The following is a 14,738-nucleotide window of genomic DNA, read 5'->3' as shown; positions in this document are numbered from 1 at the left end:
ATGGACCCTCCATGCTTAGATTAATTTTATACATTAGAGACATGCACCTAAGAAAGTTATAGGTTTTGTGCTGTCATTTTCCCTTTGATGAAACATCACATACAGATTACTTCTGGGGGAATTCTGTGTCATTGCGGAATACAGAATTTTGCAGAATTCCCTGTTTCCCCCACATAATTTCTGGTTGCCACGAGGGGCCGCTGGACTCTGCAAAGCCCAGATCGCAGTAAGCAGAATGCCCAGCCTGGTGGGGCTGGTGGCTCCATGCTCTTTGATCCTCATTCTTCCAGGGACGGGAGAGGGCCTGGGAGACCCAGCCAGCTCTGGCAAAGAGCGAGGAAGGGCTAGGCCACACCAGACCATGTCCCCCAGTGAGACAGTAAAAACGCTAGGGGTAGTAAAGGCTCTAGGACTGCTGGTGTCTGGGCTAGGCTGCTCCATGGCTGGGCTCTGTGGGGAGGAGGGTGCTGGTGTCTGGGAGGTGCCCCTTGGTTGGGCTCTATGGGGAGGGGGAATGCTGGTGTCTGCTCTGACACACAGCCCCTCCAGCACCCCCCAATTGGAACTGGGTTGCTGTAGGGGTTTCTTTAACTCTCTAGTTGTGAGGGAATCTTTTTTGTTGTTGTCTGTATTGATGACATACTTGTTGACAGGTATTTTGAAATAAAATTACCAAAATAATTGAAACTGGACTGATTACATTGCGTTCTTCTGACAAATAAAATTTGCAGAATTTTTAATTTTTTGGCACAGAATTCCCCCAGGAGTAACAAATGTACATAAACCTGTTGCTATCACTTACCTAGTGGGATGCGGGTACAATATACAACCGCCTCCCTTCTCCATTAGCTCTTCCATACAGTACATTTTCCCTGAGCACTACAGAGAATAACTGATGTTTACTTGAAGAATGATGCCCATCTTATTGCTACTGTTGACAAGACTGACCCCCTCTTCCCCTCACAATTCATATATGTAACAGAGGGGAAAAAATGGTACACTAGAAGAACTGAAAAGCAAGCAAAAGGAAACCGCCCCACTGATGTGGCCACACCAAAAAAACCAAACCAAAACAAAAAAGATGTTTTAGGTTTTTGCAATCTTTTATTATGGATTACCATGTGCCTTGTAACTGTTTTTTTTTTTTGTTTTATTTTTTTTCCCATGATTAAAGTGATACAGGACGTAAAAAGCAATGCTGAATTACATGAACTCTTTGGAACTAACTTGTAAGTTGGGAGGAGCTGGGAAGGATTCCACAGACTTGTGCTAAAGGTGACTACAGTTAACGATAATTATGCAGATGCTCATGTCTGTTTAATAGTAAATGAGTGAGCGCTCAGAAAGGTGAGGCAGCTGTTAAAAAAAAAAAAAAAAACTCAGTTCACAAATGCTAGCAACAAAAGATAAGGGGTCAGATTCTCTGGCAAAGCATGGCTGCTTTGTTTCATTACAGCTACACTTTGGCCCTAAACCCATCTTAACAAGTCCATGGAAGATTACCATGCAGTCAGTATCACTCCTGTGATATAGAACTGATGTAGGGGTTAGGGTTACACCACTCCTCTACTCACCACTGGGGAAGCAGGCATATATAACAGAGGTGGGCAAACTACGGCCCGCGGGCCACATCCGGCCCGCGGGACCGTCCTGCCCAGCCCCCGAGCTCCTGGCCCAGGAAGCTAGCCCCTGGCCCTTCCCCTACTGTTCCCCCTCCCCCACAGCCTCAGCTCGCTTGGCTATCAGCGCAATGCTCTGGGCGGCGGGGCTGTGAGCTCCTGGGGCAGCGCAGCTGCAGAGCCGGGCCTAACCTGGTCTCTGTGTTGCGTGGTGGCGGCGGCGGCGTGATCCGGCTCCGGCCGGGCAGCGCGGCTGGAGTGCCACCAGCGCTCCAGGCAGTGTGGTAAGGAGGCAGGGAGTGGGGGGGTTGGATAGAGGGCAGGGGAGTTCGGGGTGGTGGTCAGGGGGCGGGAGTGTGGATAGGGGTCGAGGCAGTCTTGGGGGAACAGGGGGTTGAATGGGGACAGGGGTTCCAGGGGGCAATCAGGAAGGGGGGGGTTGGCTGGGGCGACAGGGGGCAGGGAGAAGGGGGGTTGGCTGGGGCAGGGGTTGCGGGGGAGCCCCCCCATCAGGAATGAGAGGAGGGGTTGGATGGGGCAGCGAGGGTCCAGGGGCTGTCAAGAGACAGGGAGTGGGAGTGTGTGGATGGGGCAGGGGTCGCAGGGGGGCCATCAGGGAACAGGGGGGTTGGATGGGGCAGGAGTCCCAGGGGGGCAGATAGGAGATGGGGGCCGGGCCACAACACCTTCCCCTAACCCGCCCTCCATACAATTTATGAAACCCAATGCAGCCCTCAGGCCAAAAAGTTTGCCCACCCCTGGTATATAGTGGCTTGGTAGTGGACAGAAGCATGATAGGGACACCCATCCAAAGATCTACATGGTGCGTATGTTTTCAGCCCTGTGGAGCAGTTATAGCCTGATGTCAGTTAAAGCATATGGAGCAGAAGAAAGCTTGGTACATTGAAATGTTACACAGGCTTTTCTAAGTCAACTGAAAGCCTCAGGGAACATGTAAGATGTGCTCAGTTGCAACCTTACTGTTCCAGAAGTCAGATTTCAAAGATATCCAACATAATCTAGTACCCACGGATCTTTGTCAGGAGTGGCTAGAAACCATCTCTCTTTCTAGAGAAGATGTCATTCCCCAATCACATCTCAGATCATTGGTGTGGTTAAGAATGTCCCATTAATGTACATTTACCAAACTTGTAGCTAAGATAAGGACTTCCCTTCTCAGAGCTACAAACTTAATTATTACCCACCATACATAAAGGAAACGTACCAGTCTTCCCAGTGTGCATATATAAAATGGACTCTATAATCAGAACTGTTAAACTAGGTGTCAGACTGTCTACTACAAGCTAGAGCTGCGAAAGCAATGGAAAAAATATGAATGTACTTTATTTGAAAAATACAAAGTTAGTCAAATTGATTATTCTATAAGTCGTTTGGATTGTTTTTGTAAATTATTCTATAAATAGCAGCTGAACTTGTCAAATACTAACAGCTAATGAAGCTACTTGAATTCAAGTGGTAGTGACCTGTGTTTCTGCAGTACAAGAGTCGGAGTTTTACCCTTACTTTCACCATGAAAGTAACTCATGGTGGGCAAAATGATAACCATGAAACCAACCCTCTGAACATGGATTTGTACAGTTTGTTTTATTAAAGAGACTTTAATCCCAGATGTTTCACTGACCAAAAGACGAGGAAGCCTTATAAACATTGAACACATGCACATCATCACAAAATCTTACCAAATATTAATCTATCTAGGCACTTGTAGGATTCCCTTCATTGCTGCATGTGAGCACCTTAAAAGTACATCAGACACTAAATAGATTGGACAGTATTTCTCCATGGACAGGTCAAAACAATTATTTGTCTGTCCCTGTTTCCAAAACCCTATGAATTAACTACAGTGCACAACAAAAGACAACATACCAAAAGAATATCCAGTACTTCATTAAATCCTTTTTTGGCTAACAATAGAAGAGCTCCTCACATTGCTCTGTTTAAGTAGAAAACTAAATAATGTGAGTTCTGAATGCAAACACAACCTTCACAAAGCATTTCGATTATGTAAAAGTTACAAGAGCTATCTCAACCTAAATTATTTATAGCTCTGAGCTATTGGTCTTTTGATTTCCAGCTTGGGAAAGCCAAATCTTAAGCAAAAAGAAAATGAAGGGAAATGTAATTTTTTTTTTTTATGTACACCTACATGAATAGCATGAATAAAAATTCAACACTTGGATTCTGTTAAAAATATCCCTCTGAGTTATGTGGAACTACAATTGCTTTATTATATAGCCCTAAAAGCACTAAAATAATGTTGCCTTGTCTCTGAATATGTAATATAGATGAAGTTTCTGCTAAATGTATGGCATCATCTAAAACTAATTATATTTAAGTCCAAAATTTACATTTTCTTTAAAACTATACAAAACTTCAGTCTTTTAAAGAAACTTCTTGTATTTTTTCCTCTGTTTTTTATTCTGCTATTTGCACTTCAATCCCAAAAGAGAAACGAAAGAGCATATTTCAAGGCACCTGTTCAACACGGTGATCTCCCTCTAGTTTTCTACTGTAGGTTTAGAAATTTATAAGCTATCATAAGAATTGTCAAACCGTATCAGACCCACCATGGTTCATCTAGTCCAGTATCCCGTCTCTGACAGTTGCCAGCACCAGATGCTTCAGTGAAAGCTGTAAGAACCTTGTAGAAAGCAGATGTGGGATAATCTGCCCCCCCTCATTAGGTCCCATCCTGGTCTCCAATAGTCAAACTAGCTTGAGCCCTGAAGCATGAAACAAAATCCAAGTCTGGTTTTCCACAGCTCCTGAGAAATACCCACTAATCTTTGTTATTTTCTTTTTCACCATTAAAGGGATTGTTAGATTCAGTTTCCCAGCGCAATAAAACTAAAAATAGTCAATAAAATCTGGCAACAGATAAAACACACAAATTATTTTATTGAAGGGTATTTGTTGCATTATCATGCTTCTATTAAAAACAAAACAAAATCAGAAGCTGAGGTCTTCCATGAAAAGGTTTCCTATTTCATAGCCAAAACATCTTCTAGAATAGTTCTTTTCTTTCTGTTTTGAATAAACTGACTAAATTTGGTTGGACTGATCTCTTCCCCCCCGCCGCCAAGTTCTTTTGTCAGGGGGAAAACAAAACAACATTTCTGGGGATTTCTTTTTGTAAAATAGCATGTGTGTATGTCAGAAAAAAATCTGGATTAGTATGCACGTAATAAGCAATAAACTCATAAAACTCCAGTCCTGCAAAGAGATACATACTTATCTTTGTGGACTGAGTAGCTGCGTTGACTTCTGTGGGACCATTCACAGTGCATAAAGTTAAGCACATGCTTGAGTTTTTCCAGAATTGGGGAACGAGGTCCAGATCCTGCAAAGATTTACATACAAGAGTTTGACTGCAATGGGATTGCTTACATATGTAAAGCTAACCACATGCGTAAGTCTTTGCAGGATCAGAGCCTAAGGCTAGGTCTACACTATCCACCTGAATCGGCAGGTAGAAATCGATCTCTCAGGGATCGAATTATCGCGTCTCGTTGGGATGAGACAATCGATCCCCAAATCGATGCTCTTACTCCACCAGAGGAGGTGGGAGTAAGCGCCGTCAACGGGGAGCCGCGGAAGTCGATTTTGCCGCCGTCCTCACAGCGGGATAAGTCGGCTCCAATAGGTTGAATTCAGCTACGCTATTCGCGTAGCTGAATCTGCGTATCTTAAATCGACCCTCCCCCCCGTAGTGAAGACCTGCCCTAAGTAACTTTCAACTACCTGAAAGCCAGTTTACCACAGGTGAGTGTGAGAAAGACTGTAAAGCAGCATTTCTGTGCTTCCAAGTCTTACATAGCACGTGGGGGGGAGGGGAGGGGGGAGTTAACAGGCTGAGTGGCTGCATAAGAGAGAACCTTCACTCCTGCCTACAAATCACAGAGCAGACCCCATCTCACCCCTGAATAGGCTGGCTTAGAAGGGGCCATAGGCAGGCATAGAAGGGGCCACAGGCAGAAGAAGCAGAGATTCTAATCAGCATACACCAAGGTGGATCCACTGACTATGAACTACCATACAGTGGGTGTAGAAGGGCAGCCATCTTTATTCTAACCCAGAGGCTGAGATCAGCTACAGAAGGACTGCATTGCAGCCTGTCCCTGGGGTGAGAAGTTGAATTCCTTCCTTCCATCCATCCACCCCCGGTTAGTCATCTGGAAAAAGCCAAAGCAATCAGCCACACAGCCCATTTTCAAAACTATGTAATAGGTGAACTATGCAAAATTCCTATATTTACACAAATGAAACTGCATTTGTAAACACATACCAAATAACTGCTTATGCAAACAAGCTTGTGCACACAAATACAAGAATTTGCACATGCAGGTAATGAACATTATATGCAAATGAAGAATTTTAAATTTACAAAATGAGTGCACCCACCTTTTGCACAATTCCTGTGTTCTGTCTCTTTTTGAAAGTATGACCTATGATGTGTACTTGCTGACAAAAAAGTTGCTTTACAGACATGGAGATCTGTTTGTTCAGATTAATCCTTATCTTGGAGTTAGGGAATAAAATATTAAGACAGATGCTTTCAAAAAAAGTACCCTGTAAGTCCCATGGGACTTTGGAGCTTTTTGAAAATTGTACCCATGCCTTTGATTTTTATAGATTTGTTTGTCAATATAGATTATTATTAAGCCCTATACTGAACTGTTACTCCTGAAATGGGCTTTTTAAAAAATTTAAAACCTAACGAGGCAACTATAAAAAATAAAGCTCATTATTATTGGCTTCTGTCCACTTAGGATGGTTCTGATGTTCTTTCAGGAGCTCTAATGCTATTAAACCATTTGTTTATATGGCTACTGTACTACTACATTGTTTTTATGCCAAATCTTTGACAGCACTTACACCAAAGGATATGCATATCACCATATCTGAGAGGAAACATCAACAAGCCTTACTTTAAGTGCTAACAAATTTTATTCCACACTGACATTGGATAAACTTTCTTTTTATTCACTCTTGGACATGGAAAATCTTGACAAGAGACAAAAAAACTTTGGCTGGTTATACAAATTAAAAACAGAAGGTTTGACTATGCATGAATAAATTAATAGCTATAGCCCCTTTCACAGCTAGAAAGTTATTACCTTAACAGCCTGATCCAAAGCACATTGATTTCAATGGAAAGACTCGCATTGGCTTCAATGGGGTTTGGCTCAGACCCTAAAAAAAGCAACAAACAGAATTTTGAGACAAATTTTTAGCCTCCTTGCAACTCTGGCTAGGAAAACTGGCTTGGCATGAAAATGGTCAGATTTACTCCGAAGGAAAATTACTTTTTTCTTGTTCTCTCTAACATTACTTTTAAAAGCTACCCCAATTAAAACTGATGACTGTCCACATTTTCTTTGGGTCCCTGATAAGTTATTACTGCCCCTTCAAACTTTCTAAAAAGAAACCTCTCTTTTTGAAAACTAATGTGTTAACTATAATTGAGGGTGGGGGGGGGAAGCTTGTAGTTAAGCGAAGTTATTGTATCTAATTATAATGGGAGAGTGTACACAAGTATAACAAAATGTCAAATGTTAGGAGAGTGTGGCATTTTGTGGACTCATTCCAGTAGTCAGAGATTTCTCATTAAACCCAACTCAGCAAGAGAAAAAACTGAATGTCACTCCCTATACCTCTCATACCAGAGAGCCAAAGTACTGGGGTTAAACCAGCTTGAAGGGAAACTGGCATGAGGTTCTCAGTAGAATTGTGAATACAATCCTGCCTCAAAGATTTGTTACAAAATAAAAAGAAAGCTGCAACATTCATTAAGAACCATCCATCTCATACAATGAGTAAGGCAGGTGTCCTGTAGAAAATATGGTCTATGATTCTGTAATACAAGATATAGCAAACTGTATATACACAATATGACAGAGTTAAGGGTGTGCTGATAAATGTCAGAGTAGGAGTTGAGTACTTAACTTTGCAGATTTAATGTTCTTGTGTTGCAGGTTTTGGGGGGAGGGAGGGACTTGTATGGAAAAATCTCACACTGCACATTTAAAAAAAATATATATATATATATATATATATATATACACACACACACATACACACACACACACACCCCTGATGTTGGTAGGTGAGTAATGGGGGATAAAGAGGAATACTTACAATGACTCCAACTGTGCCATTTTTCCACACCATTTACCGCAAATTAAAACAATACTCTCAGCACATATGTTGGCTGCTCTTTCCCCTCCTTAGTATAAAATTAATAACACTAGCCTGATTTGATGAATAAATTACACTGCGGTCTGACCGTCTGTGACATACATGTAAAGTGGATTGGAATTGGGAAATGTGCGGCCTACAGGAGGATGGTATGGTTCTTTGACTCACATTGGGAGGATGAATAGGGAAGGTAGAATGGAATTTCCAGTTCACATAGGGAGGGCAGATGGGGTAGTTCAAGCTTTCTGCCTCAGAGGGAATGGGGGAAGACTTCTGTTTCTGGATTGTAAAGTATGTGATGAAGATGAGATGTGTAGTCTCTTGACCATAGACAGAAGCTGGAATGGGGGAAGAGGGCCAAGTCTGTATAGGGAGAGTAAGAATTGAAGTGTTAGTACCCCAGCCCAAAATGAGCAGATATAACAGAAGACAGCCTGTGAGTGAGTCTATGGGCTATACAGTGGTGATTTGAGAAGCTATGCAGCTCATGTTCAAAATGTATATAACCCGGTGTGAGTAGGTATAAAAGACTTTCTCTGTTTCATAGGTTCATGCTGGGCAAGGATTGAAGGACAGATTTAAAGTTGGTTTTGGAATATACAATATTTCATAAGTGCAGATTTATGTATTGTAAGTGATGGTTGGAACTGAGGTTGTATTTGAATATACATCTACCTTCCCTTAACTACTTATTTCTATACTTCTAAATGCCATTACTGAATATTTTTTAGTTAAAAACTTTAGCTTCTTTGGCCTACATATGTTTAAACTTTGGTGCCAACTAGCCACTAAGGGTAACAAAGGTTTACACAGCTCCTTCTGTACTCAAAATATCTTAAAGCACTTTACAAAGTCATAAGTTAAAACACTGGCAGTACAGTGACTGCAGTAGGCAAATAAAACAACTATTATGCACTCAGTAGCAGCTCCCAATCCTGCAACATGCTCAGCACTTTGTGGGAGCTGTGCAGCACTATCTCTCACTGAAACAAAACAGTTGAAGGACTCAGTGCCTTGAAGGAACTGATCAAGCACTAAAAGAGGGAATGTTGCCGAACACACCAGGTTCTTCCCTGAATTCTTTGAGCAGAGCCAAGAGACTTAACATCCATTGCTTTTTGTATGATGCATAACCAGAGAATGGATATTAATGTAATGGAGCTGCATGAGATAATGAGCTATTAGTACTATATAAACAAACTCTAAACAAACCACCAAAAAGGTACTTTTAGAACTTCTGGTCAATTCTGCTGGTGTCAAAAAAATCAGATGCGTTGGTTAATTTATTTGGGTATTAGATACGAGAAAAACATAATTCATACATTTCACACAATTTTAATCACATGCTTAAGTCCCATTTACTTCAATGAGACTTAAGTGCAGGCTTAAATACTTTGCTATAACAAAGTCACAGACATAATCCTGCATCAACAAGAAACCAATGGCAAAAATCCCATTGGCTTCAACAGATGAAGGATCATTTCCCAAACTTGTTGATTCTCCACTTATGTAATGAGAGGGCATGGTAGAAAAATGTGGGATGGGAATCAAAATTAGAGTAAAGAAAAATGTTTCTAAATGCTTTATGCTTAGTAACTACTTGCCATGTATGAGCTTTTTCTGGGGTTTTTAATTATAAAAGCAGATTTGGAAAACAATGTTTCTCTATTCAGACCTTTTCCATTAGCTGTAGACAGTTCTTCCTGAATTATATTTTTCAGGTGCCTATGACACAAAGATTTATGGACCAAAAACCCCATGAAAGTTGAACGTATTGAGGAAGAATATGTTTGAAAAATGCTGAAAATGCCAAAGCAGCCACTATGGCTACCATGTCAGCAGTACATGTATTTTGTGCTCTGAAAATTTCTGTCTAGGTCACAAACTAAAGTTCTTGAAGTATTCTTCAGAATTCTTTTACCATTATGTTAAACTCAAATTCTCTCAACAGCCAATATTCTTTAAATTAAGTTTAAGAGAAAAAAAACCCTCAAATTCTGCTTTGAATTGAGTCCTTCCTGCATTATTGAAGATCAGCATAAAACATTTACAGAAACATGTAGTTTGTTTTGTCTCTGAAAAGGAGAACTCTGTTTCTTCACCTCCAGCAACATCCTTTTAAAAGTGACATGAGCCAACCACTACTGACATTTTCTTTAGGAGACCTAATGCGACATATTTATAGATTTTTGAAGCAGTAATAAGCAGAGCAAATACACGTAGGTTTGTTTTTCATATGGTGAAGAGGAAAAACTCTAAGTACACTCCAGATTGATATTGACTACTTAAACAGTGCATCAGCTGGTTCCAGGAAGCACTGCTGTTTTAGGTAAACCACCCAGTGATACTCCAAGATAGGTCTGCTATATTTATGAGACTGTTTCCTGTTTCAGGACGTTATTCAGCAAATTTAAAGTCTTAAATCCATCTAACACAATTGCCTTAGTCCGTCTCAACTCTTCCAAACACTGAAATAACTAATCAACACAGATTCACACCATAACCCCTATCCTATGAAGATTTATGCATATGCTTAATTTTAAGCATGTGTGTAGTCTCACTGAGTTTCAGTTTAAGTTAAGTCTGCAGCATCAGGACGTAATTCATGTAAAAGCCTTGACTTCTCCAACCCCTGAAATTTAACAAAAATTGTTATAGACTTATACAAAGTTTGTAAAGTTCGGAGATATATGTAGATTAGACTGTAGTGGCATTCTTTTCAAAGAAGACATAATATTTTAGGACCAGACCTCCATGCATATATCAAATCTTACTGCAATTATCATCAGGCTACCAGCCCTATAATCTATGCATGGATTCATTAAGGTGTGGGTATATAATTAGTATACATTCTCTTGTTCACGAGAGTATTTTCTCAGTACACATTGAAATTATTTCAGATTTATATTAAGCCAAATAAATCATTATTACCTCACTTGTGATTCCCCTACTTAGATTGTTTAATAGAGATTTTCTATGTAAACCAATCTTCTATATAGTGTTACATTTTAATGAAGATGTCTGTCCTTTTACCAGACTGCTACAGCAAAGGTTGAGATTAGGGAAGATAATTTTCTGCTGTGATTACAAAACTGAAGTAAAGAGCTAATTGTTGCTCTCTCCATGTTAGTATGTTTCAATTACCAGAAGGCAAAATTCTGGAAAACACAAATCCTTAAATACCTTGAGGTTTACAATGACCTAGCAGCATTATAGTGTTTGAGGCACTTAGGGCCTCAATATGAAGGGGTTTGTGCTTGTTTTGTTGAAAGTAGCAGTACAAATTGTAACTTGTGTAAGAGTGTTAATGGAGTATTATTCTTGTTCCAGAGCATTGATTTTACTGTCTGACACGGAACAAGGTAGCTAACCATCTAAACAACTTCCTAGAACCAGGTGACAATCCACCCCGTCAACCACAAGGCAACAGCAGAGACGGATTAGCACCTGCAAGGATAGCAAATAAACAAACCTGCCTTTGTAACTGAAACAGCGGAACAATTTGTACATTTTCCATCTCCCTTCCCCCGGTTAACCAGCGCAGGGCTCAGTATCAGTCTGAAAGGCGTGGGGTGGGGAAAGGCTTTGCAGCATTTGATGTCGTTACACCACCACCCCACTTGTTCAATCCGGATCCACAGCTAGCAGTAAAAGGAGTTGGACGGAGCCTCCCCGGCGACATACAGGGGCCCATGCAATCCTGCTGTTGCACGCCACCACCCTCTTCCCCACCAGCAGCCACCCCAGTCCCCTCCCACTGACACCATCCCTCTTCTTCACCCCGGGTGCCAGCTCCCTTCGGTGCCCGGACAGCCCCTTACTGCCCAGTCCCCGGGAGCGGCGGTGCCCGCACAGTTCTCCCGCTGCCACCCGCCCCTAGCCAGGCTACTGCCTAGGGGTCCCTCCCGGAGGACCCGGCCTGGGAAGGGGCGGAGGAGCCCGGGTCCCTGAAGGAGCAGCTGTCACAGCCCCGCACCGCACCGCCCCCGGAGGGAGCAGCCAGGCCGGTCCGCAGGGGGCGAGCCGCGCGCACTTGCCTCTGGCCCGGGGGCTCCGCGTTCCAGTCCAGTTGCACCCCCGCGGTGAGTTCCGGGGCTGTCGGAGCGCTCAGCGCGCCCAGCCGTGGCAAGCTGCAGCCTCCGGCTCGGCTCTGCCGCCCTCTCTCTCCGGGCTGGGCTTCAGCCCGCCGGCCCGGCGTGGAGAGATCGGTCCCGTCCCTGGGCAGCGGTAAGATCCCGCCGTCCTCCTGCTCCTGCTCCTGGCAGGCTGGGTGAAGTTACGCACCGAGCCAGCCCGGCCTCCCTCCCCTCCAGCCCTGGTGCTCTGCGCGCCTCCCAGACACAGGGCTGCGCCGCCGGCTGAGGCCCCGCCCGGCAGCAGCCCAGGCTCTTCCCCTTCCTCCTCCCCCGCCCGACTCGCATTGAGCGCCGGGCTTCATCTCCTCCCCACTTACCCTTCGCCAGCCCTCAGGGGGAGTGGGGCTGCTTGGCGGCTGCCGGGCTGCGCGAGGAGGGGCAGGGTGCCCCTGGCCAGGCCACAGTTGCACGCCTGCACCCGGGGGGGGGAAGTTCCGCAAGGTTCCCGCACTTGTGGCCTGGAAGGAAGGAAGGAATGTTTGGGGGAGAGGGGAGCACGTTGCTGGGAGGAGATACACGCAGCAGGTGCGTAACTTCACAGCGCCAGGATGGCAGGTGTTTAACACAAACCTCTCATCCCTGCATCACGCAGCTGATGTAGAATATGGCACCCTCTCCAGGCGCTTTGTTGTCTCCACCTCCTCTTATGCTTAGATTGTAAGCTCTTTGGGGGCAGGGAATTGTCTTTTCCTTCTGTGTTTGTACAGCTGCTAGCACAAATAGAGGACTCTAGATGTTCCTGTTGTACAGATATTAATAATAAATATAATTTTAAATGCAATAGGATATTTCATGTACTATATGTTAGGCCCTTGTGGTCTGTTCATATTACAGTATGATCTAGTGTAGTGGTATGGAAACTCTTCTAGTCACACCCCCACCCTCACCCCCATTGTGCCCCATTGCCACCCTTGCAGCTGCGCTGCTGCGGGTGATGGTGCTACCTTCAGAACTGGGTGGCTAGAGAGCAGCGGCAGCTGTGTGAACCGTTCATGTTGCTTGTGGCATGGCAGGACTATTTTTTTTAATCCTGCTCTCCTCCTGCCCTACAATACTCATTCTATTTTTATTCCACTCCTGCTATTATGGCAGGGGGTCATGTGGGACCTGCAGGATCCCAGTTTCTTTATGCCCCAGTGAGAGAAGCTCTTATGTCCCCCCAGGGGGTACACCCCCCACCCCAATTTGCACACTACTGATTTAGTGGATTGACCATGGGACTGGAATCCAGGAACTCCCTGAGACAATGACTTATATTAATGGCTTTGGGGAAGCCCTTTAAACTCTCTGTTCACCCATTAGAGCTAGCAATGCAAAGAATTGAGGTTTAATTAATGTTTGTGCAGTGCTTTGGTGTGCAAACCATTATGGAAGTGCAACATTATAAAAATGCTCACATACAGTAATACAAATAGTAAATAATTATTAGTTTATTTTTAGAAGGAAGAACTATACTTCTTCCCATGATTTCATGACCTGTCTGTAAAACCAGATTAAAACTCTATACTTGTGTGAATGTTTGCTGTATGGGTATGTTCCCAAACTCAGAGAAGTTCAGGAGCCATTTTAGATTTCTTTCATTCCAAAAGAAAGGGAATGTCTCTCAAAACTAAAAGCATATGTATATTCTGAGGTGATACCTTCAAAGAAAGCTACTTTTTGGGGAGAAGTGTATTCAGCAAAGAGGTACACCCTGAAGCATAACTAGCTCACAGCAAAGTCATTCAGGTGAGCCCTATCCACTCTTACAAGGCTCAAATTCCATCCATGAACTTCTCCACCACATCCTTCACCTATCTCAAATGATTCTGCCATACCACATAGGGGTATCCATTTGTGGGACAGAGGAGGCAAAAAGGCAATGCCCAGAATGATGCATGTATGAAGGAAGTTAAAGAAACCAGGTATGAAGATTTCCTGTTAAATAGGATGGGCGGGGTGGGAGGAGCTTGCACCAACCAGTGCGGTGATCAAGGAAACATCTGGATTCCTTAGAGGGCTCAGCTTATCACCATAAAATGAGCTATTATGTCATGTCACTGGAGCATGAACAATGAATGCTACATTACCCTTTGAGTGTAAGCAACCATAATTCAAGAAGCTCTAGATGGAAGATCCCTCTCGGGAGGTCTGGGCCCATTTTTATTCCTTGTTGAATGGACTCATGCTCAGACCGCACAAACTAGATAATGTTATCTCAGTATTTACTACTGTAAATTAGTGACATCAGATATGCTGACTCATGCATGAGGAATTACAGAAAGTGCAAAGGGAACTATACAAAGTATGTTTGTGTGGAAGACCTTGTATCATTTCAAAGTCCTGCTTTCATTTCTGGTTGTTCCTTTCATTGGGGTCTTTATCTTCAGTAATGCTCACAGTGACAGGCAAGAGAGAGAAGTTGCAGCCTAGGTTTATCCAGTGGACTAGTTATCCAGTTCAAAGCCTCCTTAGGTCAGTCTAGGGAGATAGACAGCTAGTGGCAGTAGCTTCTGGGCCTCTCATCTCCCCTTGTTTCCTGTAGAGGCAGGGAGGCCTACCCTGCTTCTCCTGTTAGTAGTACCACTGTCCTCAAAACACCATGGACAGGAAGAAGAGCTGCCACCTGCTTGCCCTGCACCCCTCCTTTTGCAGTCCCCTCAGAGTGGCAAATTTGTTTCATATTCCACCAAAAGTCTGCAGTATAGCCAACAGCAAGCATTCAAAAATCAGGAGTCAAATCACCAAAACATCATCATGAGACTAGGTTAAAAAAATCATTTTA

General features: G+C 43.3%; 1 protein-coding gene across 1 annotated transcript in view; it reads right to left on the bottom strand.

Moving 5' to 3' along the window:
* PIP5K1B (phosphatidylinositol-4-phosphate 5-kinase type 1 beta) overlaps positions 1 to 12,183 on the bottom strand; it is a 166,826-nt gene extending 154,643 nt beyond the window's left edge. The window contains exon 1 of the mRNA XM_034773731.1: positions 11,876 to 12,183. The gene's annotated coding sequence lies outside the window, so the exon portion shown is untranslated. The remainder of the gene's footprint in view (positions 1 to 11,875) is intronic.
* Between the last annotated feature and the right edge of the window lie 2,555 nt (positions 12,184 to 14,738).

This window comes from Trachemys scripta, chromosome 6 (genome assembly GCF_013100865.1).
Source record: "Trachemys scripta elegans isolate TJP31775 chromosome 6, CAS_Tse_1.0, whole genome shotgun sequence".
NCBI classification, from domain to species: Eukaryota; Metazoa; Chordata; order Testudines; family Emydidae; genus Trachemys; species Trachemys scripta.
Note: the sequence above shows the minus strand (reverse complement) of the source record. Positions and strands in the feature narration are given on the sequence as shown.